Here is a 16,127-nt window from a genome sequence, read left to right on the forward strand (position 1 = left end):
CCTACAAACCCCAAGGAAATAATTTCACATTGTAATTATAATACCCATGGTAAATTAGTTTTAAATTAGTTTTAAATGACTTATGATTTTAAATTGAACATATGGATGAAAATCCAAAGAGTAAAAAGTGAATATTTTATCAAAACGTAAACATTTATTTTATTAATAAAAATAAATTATTTTATTTATTATTATTTTTGGAAAGAGATTAGACTCCTAATTATTGGGAAACACTTAGAATCAGTTATGGTCAAGAAGGGACATGAGAGAAAGAAAACAAAAAGGAAAAGAATCATCCATTTGGGCCACAAGAAGTATTATTGGCTAAGCATACCACCAAAAGAATACATGACTATATAGATAAATATCATGGGTGGAAGCTAAATGAAAAAGAGTTGTGGGAGAAAAAGGAATTCTAAACAAAAGAAAGGCGCCACTGGGAGAGAGAGACTAGACCTGAACCTAGAATTAGTAAGAAATTGCTTGGGTTAAGGAGGTGTAAGCTATGAAATAAGACTGAGTTATTTTCTTGGTAGGAAGGAGTCTAGAGCTTGGGGAGAACTACTAAAATTGCAGTTCAACTATTGGGAGGAACGTGGCAGCCTTTAATCTATTTCTAGGAATTTTAGATAAGTATATGAGTATTTGGAAAATTTTGTATTAAATATGTTTATTTTTGAATCTTAGAGAGGTGATTGTAAAAGGTAATATTGTATTATTAATATATGCTACATTATGTGTATAAAATAATTTAAGTGGTTAATGCTACTAATAACTTATGCAAAAAAGAATACATATTGCTATGTTGGATTCAATGCAAGAGAATTGGATGTTGATAGAGGAAGACTTAAATTATGGTATTTGAAAAATTAAGCCTTAAATGTCCTCTTAATGTATAAGTTCGAGTCTGGAAACCCTACCCAGGATCCCAACACTAATTTCTACTATATAGAGACACTAAGGAAGTGGTGGACATGAATATAGGAAATTCAAGTTATTAAATTATATGTATAATCCTTAAACCCTTTACTTTAAACCCTTATAAATTTAACATAGCTGAATGAGATAGAGATGAAGCAAAAATAATGGATTTAAGACCTGTGATAGGAACCAAGAGGGATGAGTACCTAGGAGATCCAAGACAAAAAGGAGCAACCTCCTAAGAAAATAAACCTTGAATGTGCTTTGTGCATGAAAAAGTACACAAGGGTCACGGGCTAACATTTAAGCACAAAACACCCTTTGTCAGAATTTGGCCATGAATAAATCTACATAAGAATAATTATAATGAAGTTTAGTTTCAAACCAGTGTCTTAACTTGAAGAAGGGTAAGTGAAAATTCCCCATGTTGCTATCAAAATAGAGCAAGGGTTTGCACCCAGTTAATATATTACACTATAGGGAGAAACCCCTACAGGTAAAAAGTAGAGCTAGGGTTTAAAAACGTTAAAGTTAACTAACAGTGTATCACTTACCAAGAAGCTTTGAGAAAATGGGTTGTGGGCGAGGCCAGGATGCCAAAGGAATTCTAGTTGTAACTAACAAACCTCAGGAAGAATCCCATGATATTTACTTACAAGAATACAAATGTCAAAAAATAGAAGTCTAACTCCATGCCAAATCAATGCCAAGAGTTGTAACTGGAGAAATAAACAAGGAAAATCAAGTAATGAGGAAGTATAGGGTGAGAATGGACCTAGTTCAAACCTTGCCTTTATCAGTGGACATAGATGTTGTCCTTGTCAAAATATCTTCAAAGAAAATCTATCTATGGTGGATATCTTGTATATGCATGGACATACCTCCAAATTTCCAAGTTTTCCTCATTGTCACAAAGCTTTATTCTCATCCAAGATAGAATGCAAATGACCCAATGCAATCGAGGGGAAGAGGGTAGATGGTTACCCTAAATGTATTAGGCTTCATCCATGTTGTTGATTAATCCAAGTTGATTACCACCGTTGACAAGGCAAGATCACGTGATTGTGTTTGGTCCAAAATATGAACTACTACCACATGGATCTATCACGTGGATCTATCACCATATAACCTCCATGTAAGGGGCAAGGTGCTACAAGGGCACTTCCAATAATAAAATCATTCAATTCATTTCTCATATGCATATAAATATCCATAAATGGAACTAAAGCAAACATAGTAACAATGATATATTGCACACGGTAGTATAGTCAATATAAGGACATGACAATGGTATAGGGTTCACAATGGCATAGTTAACATAAGATCACCATATTGGTTAGATCTATAGTATATTAAATAAAAATAAAATATAACAATAAGACTGTTACATTATATGTGTGAACTCATACTAGATCAATGTCCTAGCATAGCCATAATCTTGAGGCTAACAAATAGAGTGTTGAAATGAATTTTAGCATTAAGGAGTAGGAAAGAATAGCTTGAATACAATATCCAACCCCAATTTTGGATTTTAAGCAAGACTTGAGGATGGAGAAACATTACAATGTTCTTGATAGAGGAAAGAAAAATAAATGTTGAGGTAATAATGAGATGTTTTCTCTTTGCAAGCAAAATCAATGGTTACCCTTTTTATTCTGACAAGTTATGTACATAATATGTGTTTTTTTTTTGTTAAATTGTTGTGTACCTCGTAATTGTTATTGTAATTTTGGGGAGATGTTACACATATCTTTGTACATATATGTATTATAAAAAAAATTAATAATATGTGTGCATGTGAGAGAGAGAGAGAAAGAGATTATTTTTATTCATAACTTATGTTATTGCAAAATTTCATATTTAAATTTAATAAGCATACAAAATATCAATTCTCACATTAAATTTTATTCTAAAATATCTACATATGTGTAAAATATGTTGTGTATATCACATTAAAAAGTTAAATACAAAACTTATTACATCGAGAGGTGCTTTACACTAGTGTGGGATAGATGTTGTAGTGTCCGTAAATGAGTGTAAACAATTAAATTTCAGATTAATATGGAAGAGATAGAACATTAATAAAATAATGATGATAATAATAATAACGATGATGACTCAACTAAAAAAATAATAAAAATAATATCACATTAAATGATTAAGTTATAAATATTATATAACACATCAAAGAAACTATTGTTGTTGCATGTATGTGTACAAACCTCCTTTTGGGTACAAAACTTGAGAAAAGGTTTGCACCTTGAGTGATTTGATTCCTCTCTAATGCTAGGTAGATTTGGAGGTAAAATGGATATACATTGATTCTTAATAATACTTGGAGATAATGCTTACATGATAAGTTTATAATTGGTTTTGGATTCTGTTGTGAGAATATCTCAACCCAACTATACGTATGTATCATATTTTTTATTGAATTGAGTAAAAAGTAGTTTTTGTATGTGCAATTATAAATTTCCTTCTTGGTATCAGAGCCACAGATTGGAGCCTCAGTCGGGGTAATATTCCCAACATCAATTTTTGTATTGTATATGTTGTCAAAAGATTGGGAATTAGCCATAACAAGGAACTATTTGTAGGTGTAGGAGAGCTTCACATCGAATCTCAATTGATCTATAGTCCAAGAACTGTTGTGCAAGATCTGTTGATATGTGCATATGTATTTGTATAGATATAATGAGTCTAGAAGAGCAGTCGTCCGAAGGAGATGATTTGTTTTGGTTACGTTCTGGTGTTGAGCTAGTAGGCCTATGGAGAATCACATTAGTATTTACATAGCACATTTTGGTCCCAATATGGTCCTCTCTTAATTGTTTATTCCCTTCCTGATATCATTATTCAGAACTGCAACATAGTGGATTAATGTGGACCAATGTGATTGAAGAAGACACGCCATGGAAGGAGGAGAAAGTCTTTGTACGAAAGGCCCTAATATGAATTATATTCAAGGATAAAACATTGTGGACAACATTAAGGTGACAGTAAAAAAAGTATATCCTATATTAGCATTCTCGCTATAGCCGCACAATAGTCAGTCTTATTATCTGATGGTCCATCATGGATTGTATAGTTAGCATGAGATAGCACCACTGCCAATGTAACTCTTCCCAATATTGCTAATGAGGTGAGAGATTCAACCTGTGTTGGAGTGGCTTCCTACGTGCGTTGCAATGGACTAGTAAATGGTGGCCATTTGAAACCGCCTAAGTAGAAGGATCTATGATATCATATGGTGCTTGTGTGGGAAGAAAATACATCATGATCATGCAGATATGCTACATATGAGATTATTTATCGATTGTGCATGATTTTATCTCTTATTCTTATGTATTCCATGCTACAAATTTTAAATTTTGATCCTCTTGTTTCTCACTTCAATGTATAGGTGTAGAAAATGTAGTCATGTCTAGAATTTAACTATTTATTTTGGTTTGTAAAATTTTGTAATGAAGAACCAACTAATGAATAGAGTAACGTAATTCAAATTGGCGGTTCTCATTGTATATGATGCCCCGAGAACATATCATTGATTTCGTTATGTTTACCTTCTGTTGTAAAGCTGATGGATCATGTAAAATTACGAACGTTAGCTACAAGTTATACTTATATGTTGCTAAGTGTGTGTGGGTGAGAGACAGGTCAAGTTGTATGATCAAATTTCAAACACAATCAGTAGCCAAACAACTATCCTAGATAATTTTCGAATACAATGAGCTATGTCATCTAACAAATGGGAGTTTGTCCACAGGATGGTTTAGTTACTTGGCTATTTCCTCTAACAACTACACCAATCTATGTAATTTGGCAGAATAAATTATGTCAATATTGTTGATCATGCAAGTTCGTCAACGATGGTTGAAGATAGTTGTATCTTAAATGAGTGAAGTGGGAAGCTCAAAGATTGTGGTGGGGGAGTGTGAATTGTGAGACTTCAGAGTGGTTAAAAGTGTTAGTGAAGACCATATCAAACATATGTGATATATATGTGAACTATAATTTGTCATTTATTCTATTGATCTTTGTAATGCTAATTTTGACATTGAAGCATTAAGGGAGAGACTTGGAGATAATTATTACATGATAAGTTTAGAGTTGGTTTGGGATTCTATTGAAATAATATTTCAACCCCCATATTCATATTTGGAATTAATGGGATCTCAATCCAACTATATTAATGTATATTATTTATGATTGAATTGAGTGAAAAAATAGTTTTTGTGTGTGCAATTCTAATTTTCTTTCTATAATAGTATTTATATTTATCTAAATTTTACATCTCTATTATAAAACTATTTGTATTTTTATTTTAATTAAAATCGTGATAATACATATAATGACATATATATGTAGCATTGTTAATTTTAGGTATGTTATATGCTAGAACAATTTATTTAAGTGCTTTTTCAGATTAGCAATCACATCAGCATAAAGTAAACTGCAGATAGAACATAAATATAAATCACAGAAGACAAGCCAAGACAAGAGGACAAAAGATGTGGCGCAAGACAAGGACAAACCCCACAATGTGGGGAAACCCTTGATCAATTCTTCTTTTATGTTCTTCAAAGTTTAGCAGAGAAAGTGAGAGAGATAGTACATTTACAATAGAATTCAATACTTTGACTTTTGATATCGCATGAGATCAGTTGAAGACATATTGCTTCAACTGATTCTCTTAGATGACTCCTTCACCTATCTTAGTGCAACATCTCATCCATCTGTTGCACCTAGCCATGTGACACCATGTTGTATTGTCACAGTGTTGAACCTAATGATTGAGCTACTATCGTCTGCTCTCATCATCATGTTACTCATTATTTATCCTGCCCACTGTGCTACATCTTCCATCATCATGTTGTTTCATTCATCATCATTCATCACTTGATGAAAGGATTTTACACCATGACTGTTTCGAGAGGCTGAGATGATCTTTGTACCTTCATATTAGTGTCATTGAGATCAAGTTTGCAAGATCATCTTCTATACCACCATTCACTGAGTTATGAGAGTTATATCGAGATCAAGTCATGATCTTATAACTATCATAAGACTGTAATTAATAAAATATCACAGAGATCATTCCTTACCATTAACATATACATTGGTCACCAAGTATAAGTAATCATATGTACGTTAATATCCTTACAGATCTGACTGGGAGATCATCATGATCTTCTATACTAAGATCTGTCAAGAACGCGCCTCTGTTTACTCATGCGAAGATCTTAGTGATTGTCTGCATTGGAGGTGTATTTATTCCATCTGTCCTTATACGCATCCGAGGTGGAGATATACTCTTAAGCACTTGCCCTAATGCGGATCTGCTTTTGAGTTCTGCCCCTTCTTTTTTGTGGGTCCTGGCATTCATATTCACATGAAATTTCAGAGATGAAACTTCTCTATCAGCTTGAACAAGTTTCCTGTGAACAGGTCTTTCTTTTGACTACATTCTCATTGATCTGCGTATTAGTGTTATCATGTACAACACATATGAGACTCATTGATCTGTGTATTAGTGTCAACATGTACAACATGATTATTGACTACATGAATATCTCCGATGACGACGTGAACATTGACTGCGTGAGTATCTCCCATGACTGCATAAACATATTTGTTATGACTGCGTGAAACCAACGTATAACATCCACAGTCTGTATCATTCATTATGAGCAGTGTGTATGTACACCGTATAAGGTCTCCATGATTTGCATATAAGAAGTCTTCATGATCTGTGTAGAATCCTCATCATGAACTGTATATAGGTTTCCATGAACAATGTAAGAATGTCTTCCCTTATTATGGCTAGGAGACTCCATTACAGGACTGTGTTCATATGTGTTAGGGCTTCTTCAACAGTGTGTAGGCTACGACATCATCTGCATATAGGCTAGGGCATCATACTTGGCCCAACGTACTCTTTAGTGTTTCTCCTTCTCCAAAAACCCAAGATGTGGAGAGGAGATCACTTAAAGAGTGTGTCAAAATAACTTCAAATCCTCTTCTAATTATACTAAAACGTAGATGATGAATAGGCATGTCTTTTGGGCTTCTGAGCCTAGTCAAGTTGCTGGTCGGTTTGATAATAATTCCATAATCAAAATAAATTCACATCTCCATAAATACTTATTGGAATTGGATGATCTTTAGATCAATCCTACACCTCTAGATGAGAGGGATCCAATAAAAATATTATCTGCCATAAATAAGCTGGCCCACATGGAGATTAGCCCTAGTTGCCAATTTTAACACTCCCTCTCAACTAGGGAGAACTCCATCAGCTGATCCATATGTCCGACTGTACTATCTCTACCATTCGTGCCTTGCACTACTCTACTAAGCTCTATTTAGTTCTGTTGGCTCTGCTTTGCACTGCTCAACTCTATTCAGCTTTACTAGCTTTGCTCTGCTCTACTCAGCTCTGCTCAGCTTTGCTGGCTATGCCCAACTCTACTGGCTCTTCTCAACTCTACTCATCTCTGCTGGCTCTGTTGAACCATGAAGAAGAAGAATTGATCAAGAATGTCTCATACCATTCTCCACTAACCCGAAGTCAGTGTCAAAGTGCATACCACTCATCCCAAACTAGTCTCAACTGACCCAAAGTCAACGTCATAGTGGGTACCACTCCTAATACTGGTCCCAAACTAGTATCATCAGTCTCATAGAGTGTACCACTAGTCCTAGACCAGTCTCAACCGACCCGAAGTCAGCGTCATAGTATGTACCACTCTCATTGGTCCCAGACCAGTATCATTGATCCCAGATCAATGAAGATCATCCTAGCATAGGGAGTATGGTAGATACAATGATGCATCCATCAGTACTACTATGGTCCCTATCCTCATTTCCTTGCTTATTGATCAGATGAGACGCACTTACCATGAGTCCCAAACTGCATGGGTAGGATGCCTTGATAGGAGAACTAATCAATCATGTCCTCACAGGAGAACTAATCATCTTGCTACACAATCGTCATGGAGAACACATCATCCAGACCTCACAGGAGAACTAATCATCCTGCTACACAATTGTCATGGAGAACACATCATCCAGACCTCACAAGAGAATTAATAATCCTACTACACAGGAGAGTGAATTATCTTGTTCCAAAAGAGAGCGAATCATCTTGTCCCACAAGAGAGTGAATCATCTTGTCCACAAGAGAGCAAATCATCCTATCCATAGGAGAGTGAATCATCTTGTCCCACAAGAGAGAAAATCATCTTGTCCACAAGAGAGCGAATCATCCTATCCACAGGAGATCGAATCATCCTGTCCCACAAGATAGTGAATCATCTTGTCCCAATGCACACCACCAGGGGAGGGTGAGTCACCTTGTGGTCGTATGTTGCTCCAGTAAGAACTGCCAGTCCCCAGAGCTCCCAAAGCTCAATGTATGCAACATGCAGGACCCTTTTACAAGGGTCTCTTGACGACTCCAAGTCATTCGGGAAAATCCCAAATTTGATCTTTCTTGGGGCTCTAAGAAAGTGTAATGACTTGTACATCATCTCAATGCGATGGCGCCTCCTTGCTCATCGACGTACCATATCCTAGATAAGGCAGTATCTGATGTCTATTTTCTAGAGCAATAATTGAATACAGGATTCCTCAATAATCGAATCCCACCTCTAGTTGTCACAGAGAATCACAATGGTATTCATCATGTGTACTCACTAAAGAGTTTACACAACTAGGCAACTTCTTACGAGGTTATACTCATAGTTATGTATCTAGTCTTGGTGGTACTTATAACAACCGACTTCTACTTCCGGCTCATCCATGATATCAAATAAAAATCCAAAGAGAACCAGCATTGAGAAGTGCTCTAGTGATCCTCCACACTGCCTATCTAATCAGCATTCAAATAATCATGCGGTTTTCATATTTCTGGCAGTGTATCTCAATCCATGAGAGATTTTGCCCCAAAGATACCTCAGAAGATTCTTAGCACCAATCCAGTGAGGCTCAACCAAATATGAGCTCACCATGCTAACTGAAAAACATATGCCCGGAATCCAACTCCCTCTTACTTCTACAAATGAGAGGGTCTACAACTGTCAAAAATAGTTTGTCCGTATAGGGTGCCGATATGAGATGTCTATCATCCACAACCTTCGGGTAATGGTTTGGATCGGTTTCACCCCTAGTGAATCTCAACTTCATCAAACAACTATCCATCCTCTCATACTATGTCCGGTGTTTTTTGCTTCAAGCCATAGAGAGCTTTCTTCCACCTGTATACATGAGATTCCCATTCACGAATCTCAAACTCCACGAGTTGTTCCAAACTTGTGGACCAGCTACATGAGGGGAATGGTCCCCTTGTAGGATTTTCCTTCAATACATCTCAGGCATGTACTTTCATGCTCTTTTTGAATTCAGGCTTCCTTATCACCATCTGATTCACAGACCTTCGGTGCTATGTGTCAATGGACATGGTTCTCAGTGGACTTCTTGTAACTTAATACAACCATGAACTCAAAGACATCTTTGAAAAATCCATTTTCAAACACGTAATTTTCCATCAATGAGTGCCACCCTGTATCCTTTAAATTCCATTACTGACATGGACACCAAGTTCTTCTAGCGATCAGGTACATAAAAGAGATTCTATAAATAAATTGAGTTATCCTCATTCAATTGAGAGGTAACATTCCCTGCACCCTTTTCGGGATAGGTGGTATTGGCTTCAACTATAATCCCATGATTATCTATCTGATGAAGTGCCTGGGGTTCCTTGCTTTCTTTAAAGAGTCGACCATTTCTCCTTGATGAACTGTATTACCTATCATTCCCTTGACCCTGGAATGATTTGTTTATCTTCATCAAGACAAATGTCTCTACCATTTAGACACTCCTTTGCATAATGGCCAAACATATTGTAACCAAGGCATCTATCTTTTCTTCCACCATTAGATCCAAACTTCCAAATGAAGTGATCTTTAGGTAGGCCATCAAAACCTTCCGTTGCGCCATTCTGATAATATTCTCTGCTTCGACTTCACCCAAGGTGAATTTGAAGAAGGATGAGGAACCCATTGATCCTTTTATCTTGTCCCAAATGTCTATGGTGATTGCTCTTTCACTCTTGCTTGGGCATTGTCTTCACCTTAGCTCTGATCCCATGTTAATTTTAGGTATGTTCTATGCTAGAACAATTTATTTAAATTCTTTTTCAGATTAGCGATCACATTAGCATAAAGTAAACTACAGATAGAACATAAATATAAATCACAGAAGACAAACTAAGACAAGAGGACACAAGATGTGGTGCAAGGAAGGGACAAACCCCACAATGTGTGGAAACCCTTGGTCAATTCTTCTTTTATGTTCTTCAAAGTTTAGTAGAGAAAGTGAGAGAGATATTACATTTACAATAGAAGTCAATACTTTGACTTTTAATATCACACGCGATCAATTGAAGACATATTGCTTCAACTGATTCTCTTAGGTGACTCCTTCACCTATCTTAGTGCAACATCTCATCCATTTGGTACACCTAGCCATGTGACACCATGCTATATTGTCACAATGTTGAACCTGATGACTGAGTTTCTCTCATCTACTCTCATCATCGTGCTACTCATTATTTATCCTACCCACTGTGCTACATCTTCCATCATCATTATATTTCATTCATCATCGTTCATCACTTGATGAGAGGATTATACACCATGACTGTTTCGAGAGGCTGAGATGATCTTTGTACCTTCATATTGGTGTCACCGAGTTCAAGTTTGCGAGATCATCTTCTATACCACTATTCACTGAGTTATGAGAGTTATATCGAGATCAAGTCATGATCCTATAACTATCATACGACTGTAGTTAATAACATATCACAGAGATCATTCCTTACCATTAATATATACAATGGTCACGAAGTATATGTAATCATATGTACGTTAATATCCTTACAGATCTGACTGGGAGATCATCATGATCTTCTATACTAAGATCTGCCGAGAACGTGCCTCTATTTACTCATGCAAAGATCTCAGTGATTGTCTGCGTTGGATGTGTCTTTAATCCATCTGTCCTTATACACATCTGAGGTGGAGATATACTCTTAAGCACTTGCCCTGATGCAGATCTAATTTTGGGTTCTGTCCCTTCTTGTTTGCGGGTCCTGACATTTATATTCACATGAAATTTCAGTGATGAAACTTCTCTGTTAGTGTGAACAGGTTTCCTATGAACAGGTCTTTATTTTGACTATGTTCTCATTTATCTACGTATTAGTGTTATCATGTACAACGCATATGAGACTCACTGATCTGCATATTAGTGTCATCATGTATAGCGTGAATATTGACTGCGTGAATATCTCCGATGACGGCATGAACATTGATTGCGTGAATATCTCCAATGAATGCATAAACATATTTTTTATGACTATGTGAAACTAGCGTATAACACCACAACGTATCCACAATGTATATCATTCACTATGAGCAGTGTGTATGTACAACGTATAAGGTCTCCATGATTTGCATATAAGAAGTCTTCATGATCTACGTAGAATCCTCATCATGAATTTTGTATAGGTTTCCATGAACAACGTAAAAATTTCTTCCCTTACTGCGGCTAGGAGACTCCATTACAGGACCGAGTTTAGATGTGTTAGGGCTTCTTGAACAGCATGTATGCTAGGGCATCATCTGCGTATAAGCTAGGGCATCATACTTGGCCCAATGTACTCTTTAGTGTTTCTCCTTCTCCAAAAACCCAAGACGTGGAGAGGAGATCACTTAAAGAGTGTGTCCAAATGACTTCAAATCTTCTTCTATTTATACTAAAACGTAGATGATGAATAGGCATGTCTTTTGGGCTTCTGAGCCTACTCAAGTTGTTGGTCAGCTTGATAATAATTCCATAGTCAAAATAAATTCATATCTCCATAAATACTTATTGGAATCAGATGATCTTTAGATCAATCCTACACCTCTCGATGAGAGGGATCCAATAAAAATATCAGCTGCCATGAATAAGCAAACCCACATGGAGATTGGCCCTAGTTGCCAATTTTAACAAGCATTTTTCTTTAACTTGTTTTATAGTTGAATTGAGACTTCTGTTTTATAGTTTTTAAAATTTATTTTTTAATGTGATATGCATGGGGAAAATTTTAGGGGCGAAATTGCAAATGAGCTAATTTTTTGGACATTTTCTAAAAAACATATTCACCAATTTTGTTAAAAAATTGCCTATTTTTTTACATATATATGATTAAATAGATGATATTCGCCAAAAAAATATCAGTTTTAATAGTAAATTACATGTTTTTAATTGAATATTCACCTACATTCTATACGTATGAATTTTCAAACCGGAATAGTCACCTACAATATTATATATAGGAAAAATATTAAATCCTTAAAAAATACCTTGGATATGCATAGGATTGATGATATATATAGATAAGTGTTACACAGTAATTTGTCACTGCCTTCCTGTCAGTCACCCTGCTGTGCCCAGAATTCACAATCACTAAATGCTTGCTCCCTGAACTGGCTTAAAAACCCATTTTTCCAAAGTTTTGTTCATCAGCACGTCTGTTCCTAAAATAACCGCGATGACAGGCGCCTTCTAGTGTATGCTGTGCGCTGCCAGTGCGGAAGAACACCACTTTTCCGCAATGGCCCACAGCGCGCCTTTGCCATGTGCTTCCGCGCTGACATGACTTTCTCAGTTACTGAGATGCGCCGACAGCACGGCAGTCTCCTTATAATCTGCGCTGATCCAGTTTGGACGAATTTGTTCAAACAACCAGCCTTCCAGATCACTCCAGGCTTGGTTGTTAGCTTTGTGAATGTCGACTCCCTTCTATGGCATGTCTGTTCGACCCCTTCCAACAACTTCCCTTGAAGATAAGCTCATCCTTCCACCTTTTTAGGAGACTCCTTCTCCTATATAAACTCTCACCATTACCATGGGCAGCTAGTTTTTGGATAGTTAGACATAGCTTGGAATAGCTTGGATTGTGCAGAGCTTGTAGTGCTCAGATTGCTACTATAGGTTTGGTGTGCTAGGTGTGGAAGTGATTGATTGCTTAGGGAAGGTTGTTTTGTGCTATTTGTGTAAGAGAGAGAGTTGTTTGTATTGGGAGAATCATCCTCAAAGGTGAATGCTTGAGATACATGCTGACTGACCCCTCCTGAGAAGGTTACCGACGTCAGAACATTTGGTTGTACTCTTCTCTATTCTGATTAATAATAGATGACTGCTATTATTGTTCCATTCTTACTTGTCTATGCAATGGTTAAACGTGAATTACATCTTTTCTGACTGATGTATGGTTGCTTTTATTAGATTTAACGCTTGCGTTTGTTTCCTCTTCGTGTGTGCAGGTATCTATTCGCGGAGATCGCGAAGGATTGTGACCAGCTGAAGCGAAGGAGCAAAGACAACATCCCTTCGTCAAACGACATCGCAGGAATCCAAGTAGGTGCTCTTTACCTCTTGTTTAATTGCAATTAGGAACATGCGTGGCAGCATTGTGTGATTGTTGCTAGACCCCTGCTGGGCTAGTAGGGATCGCCTCTATCCGTAGAGGGGATTTACCTCTCCAACAATTTGGCGACTCCGCTGGGGATCAACCTTTTTGTCTCTTGAGTCCACTTTTGTGTTTGGCTTTGATTGATCTCTTTTCGAGTTTTTGGGATCGTCTCTTTGCTTATGAACTTTCTGGGTGTTTCTGGGAAGCATCTTTATTGTTAAAAGGCTCTTGCCTTTGGTTTGGGAAGTTTTTATTTTGGCCTTCCTTGTTTTTCTCCCTCAGCGCGTTTTAATTCTGAACAGTCGCGCTGACATCGCGACCCTGTTCTTTGGTTTCCTTTCCATCGCGCCTGTACGTCTAACAGTCGCGCTGACCTCGTTTTCAAGGGCAGCGCGCTTTATTCGTGTCCTTCCGCGCTGGCATCGCGCCCCCGCTTCTTTGTGGTTTTCGTCATCGCGTCTGTGTGTTTTATTTCCGCGCTGACCTCGTTTTTTTGAGACAGCGCGTTTTATCCCTGTCCTTCCGCGCTGACGTCACAAAGTTGCTACAGGCCTCCCCCTGTCAGCGCCGAGTTGCTGAAGGCTACCCGCGTTGAGCCTATAAAATTCATTTTTGACCAAATTGGCCTCCTGAACCTCTTGCTCAGACTTTCCCTTCTTCTCTCCACCTGGCTGGTGACTTGTTTTTCACTATCTGAACTCTGAACTGCTTGATTGCGGAGCTTGGCTTCATAGGGTTTCGTTTTTGCTCGGTTCTTGAGTTTGCAAATACCTTCCCTTTTTTGCTTTCGCTGCTTGGTTCATGTTTCCACCCTTACTTTTGCAATTGCTAGATTGTGTTGAGTCTCTAATTGACTGGTCATGACTCTCGTCCGTCGGGTGTTCGCTTTTCTCTATTGATTTCGCACTCTAGCCCTAGGACATCTAGAGGCCGTGTGTGTGTCAAGCCTACCGTAGGATTTCTGTTTGCTCGCTTGACCAGCTGGTTTTAGACTTGTTTTCGCATTTGTTCAGTGATTGTTGGAGTGTTTTGGATTGTGTTTCCAAGTGGTCTCTTTTCGCTTCCTCCTTGCTTGTTTTGCGGAGCTTAGATTACATAGCTCGTGCATTACTTTGTTTTCCTTTGATTTGGAAACTTTGGTTGAGTGTTTCGGGAACTTTGTGTGCTCTCATTAAGTAGTTTACTTGGTGTTCCGGTTCCTCCAAATTCCTTTAGGTGCTTTATGTCGTTGAAAAGAAATCAAACTAGTGGCTTGCTTTAAAAATTTGAAAAGGAAAAGAACATTTCGTTGGCTTGCATCTTCAAAAGAAAAGTTTCCTTTCCTCGCTTTAGTTGCATTTAGCTGCTTGTTTGTTTGTATTTGTTTGGTTTGATTTAAAATTCTTTGCCCTCTCGTAGCTAGAATTCATCGAACAAAACGGAATTCTTTGGCATATAGATTGCATCTAAGTAATTGTGAGCGAACATACGATAGAGCTTGAAATCGAAACTTAATCTCAAGATCAACTGTAAAATGAACCAAATGAATCTAAAAACGCATTGGAACTAAACGCAAATATCTAGAGGTCTAGGTTAGAGACGTGTTCCGGCGTCTTTAAACATAGTCACTGTTGTTTCACATTAGGTTGGGTAATTCCTCCTTCTGTGACTCGATAGTGGTCTAACACGGACTGCGCTCCCACGTACCATCGCGTATATAGGGAGACCCCACTAGGCTTTTATCCTTTATCCATAGGAAGCCGAGTCGGCCGCCCTACGATTCGCAATGCAGTGAACACAGCATTCACGAAGATCGACCACCCGTACCCTAAAAAGTATTCTGTGGTTTTGCGAAAAGTTTGGCACACCCTCTACCTAGAGTTCCAGAGCAGTCGCTTTTGATCCTTTTCGGACTCCCTAAACGAAAAGGTGCCTGTGAGCGTCTTGTCACTTCGTGCTCATTAAACATTCGAAGGAGACTGGAGTCATCTTTTCGTCCTTTTCTCGACTCCTGAAACATGAAAAGGTCGGGTTTGGTTCTTGCGTCTTAAAATTTATTTGGCCACGATAACATCACCCAGTTAGATCTTGTGTGCGTTAGCTTGAGTAGGTTTCGTTTTCGTTTGCTATGGCAACTTTTCCAGGATTCACTAACCCAGGTTCCCCCTCTGATGGGAACCCAGGACAATTCCCTCCTCTTGGGAATGTTGGTGCTCCGTATATGGCGACGTTGTCCCTACCAGGGTTAACTGTCGGGTTGCCTGTATGGTTGTTTTCAACCTCTTTGGTCTCTACCGTATCGGCTGTTAGTCCATCAGTCCCTCCACCTGAACAACGTCATGTTGATCCTAAAGTGGATCTCTCCCCTTCGACGCCTACTTCTACGTCTTCCTCTTGTACTTCGCCTGGAGAAAGTCTCGATTCACATAACCAGGTGGCTAAGAAGAAGAAGAAGACCAAGAAGAAGAAGTCCCCTAAGGGAGAGCCTACACACACAGTTCCCCCCTCAAGTCCAGCTATCCCCTCCAGTATACCTGAAGTCGGGTCACCTTCTGCTCCTCCGCGGAAGGTCAAGTTTCCTTGCCGATTATGCAAGGAGGACCATCTCCTTCGTGATTGCCATGGCATTCCCAGAGTATTAGAAGTTTGGTCTCACGATCCAGACCGCCCTCCATCGTCCACTGATGATCATGGCGATGCTACC

This window comes from Pinus tabuliformis, chromosome 4_2 (genome assembly GCF_031772625.1).
Source record: "Pinus tabuliformis cultivar Carrire ecotype Pingquan chromosome 4_2, CPIR1, whole genome shotgun sequence".
Taxonomy (NCBI): Eukaryota; Viridiplantae; Streptophyta; class Pinopsida; order Pinales; family Pinaceae; genus Pinus; species Pinus tabuliformis.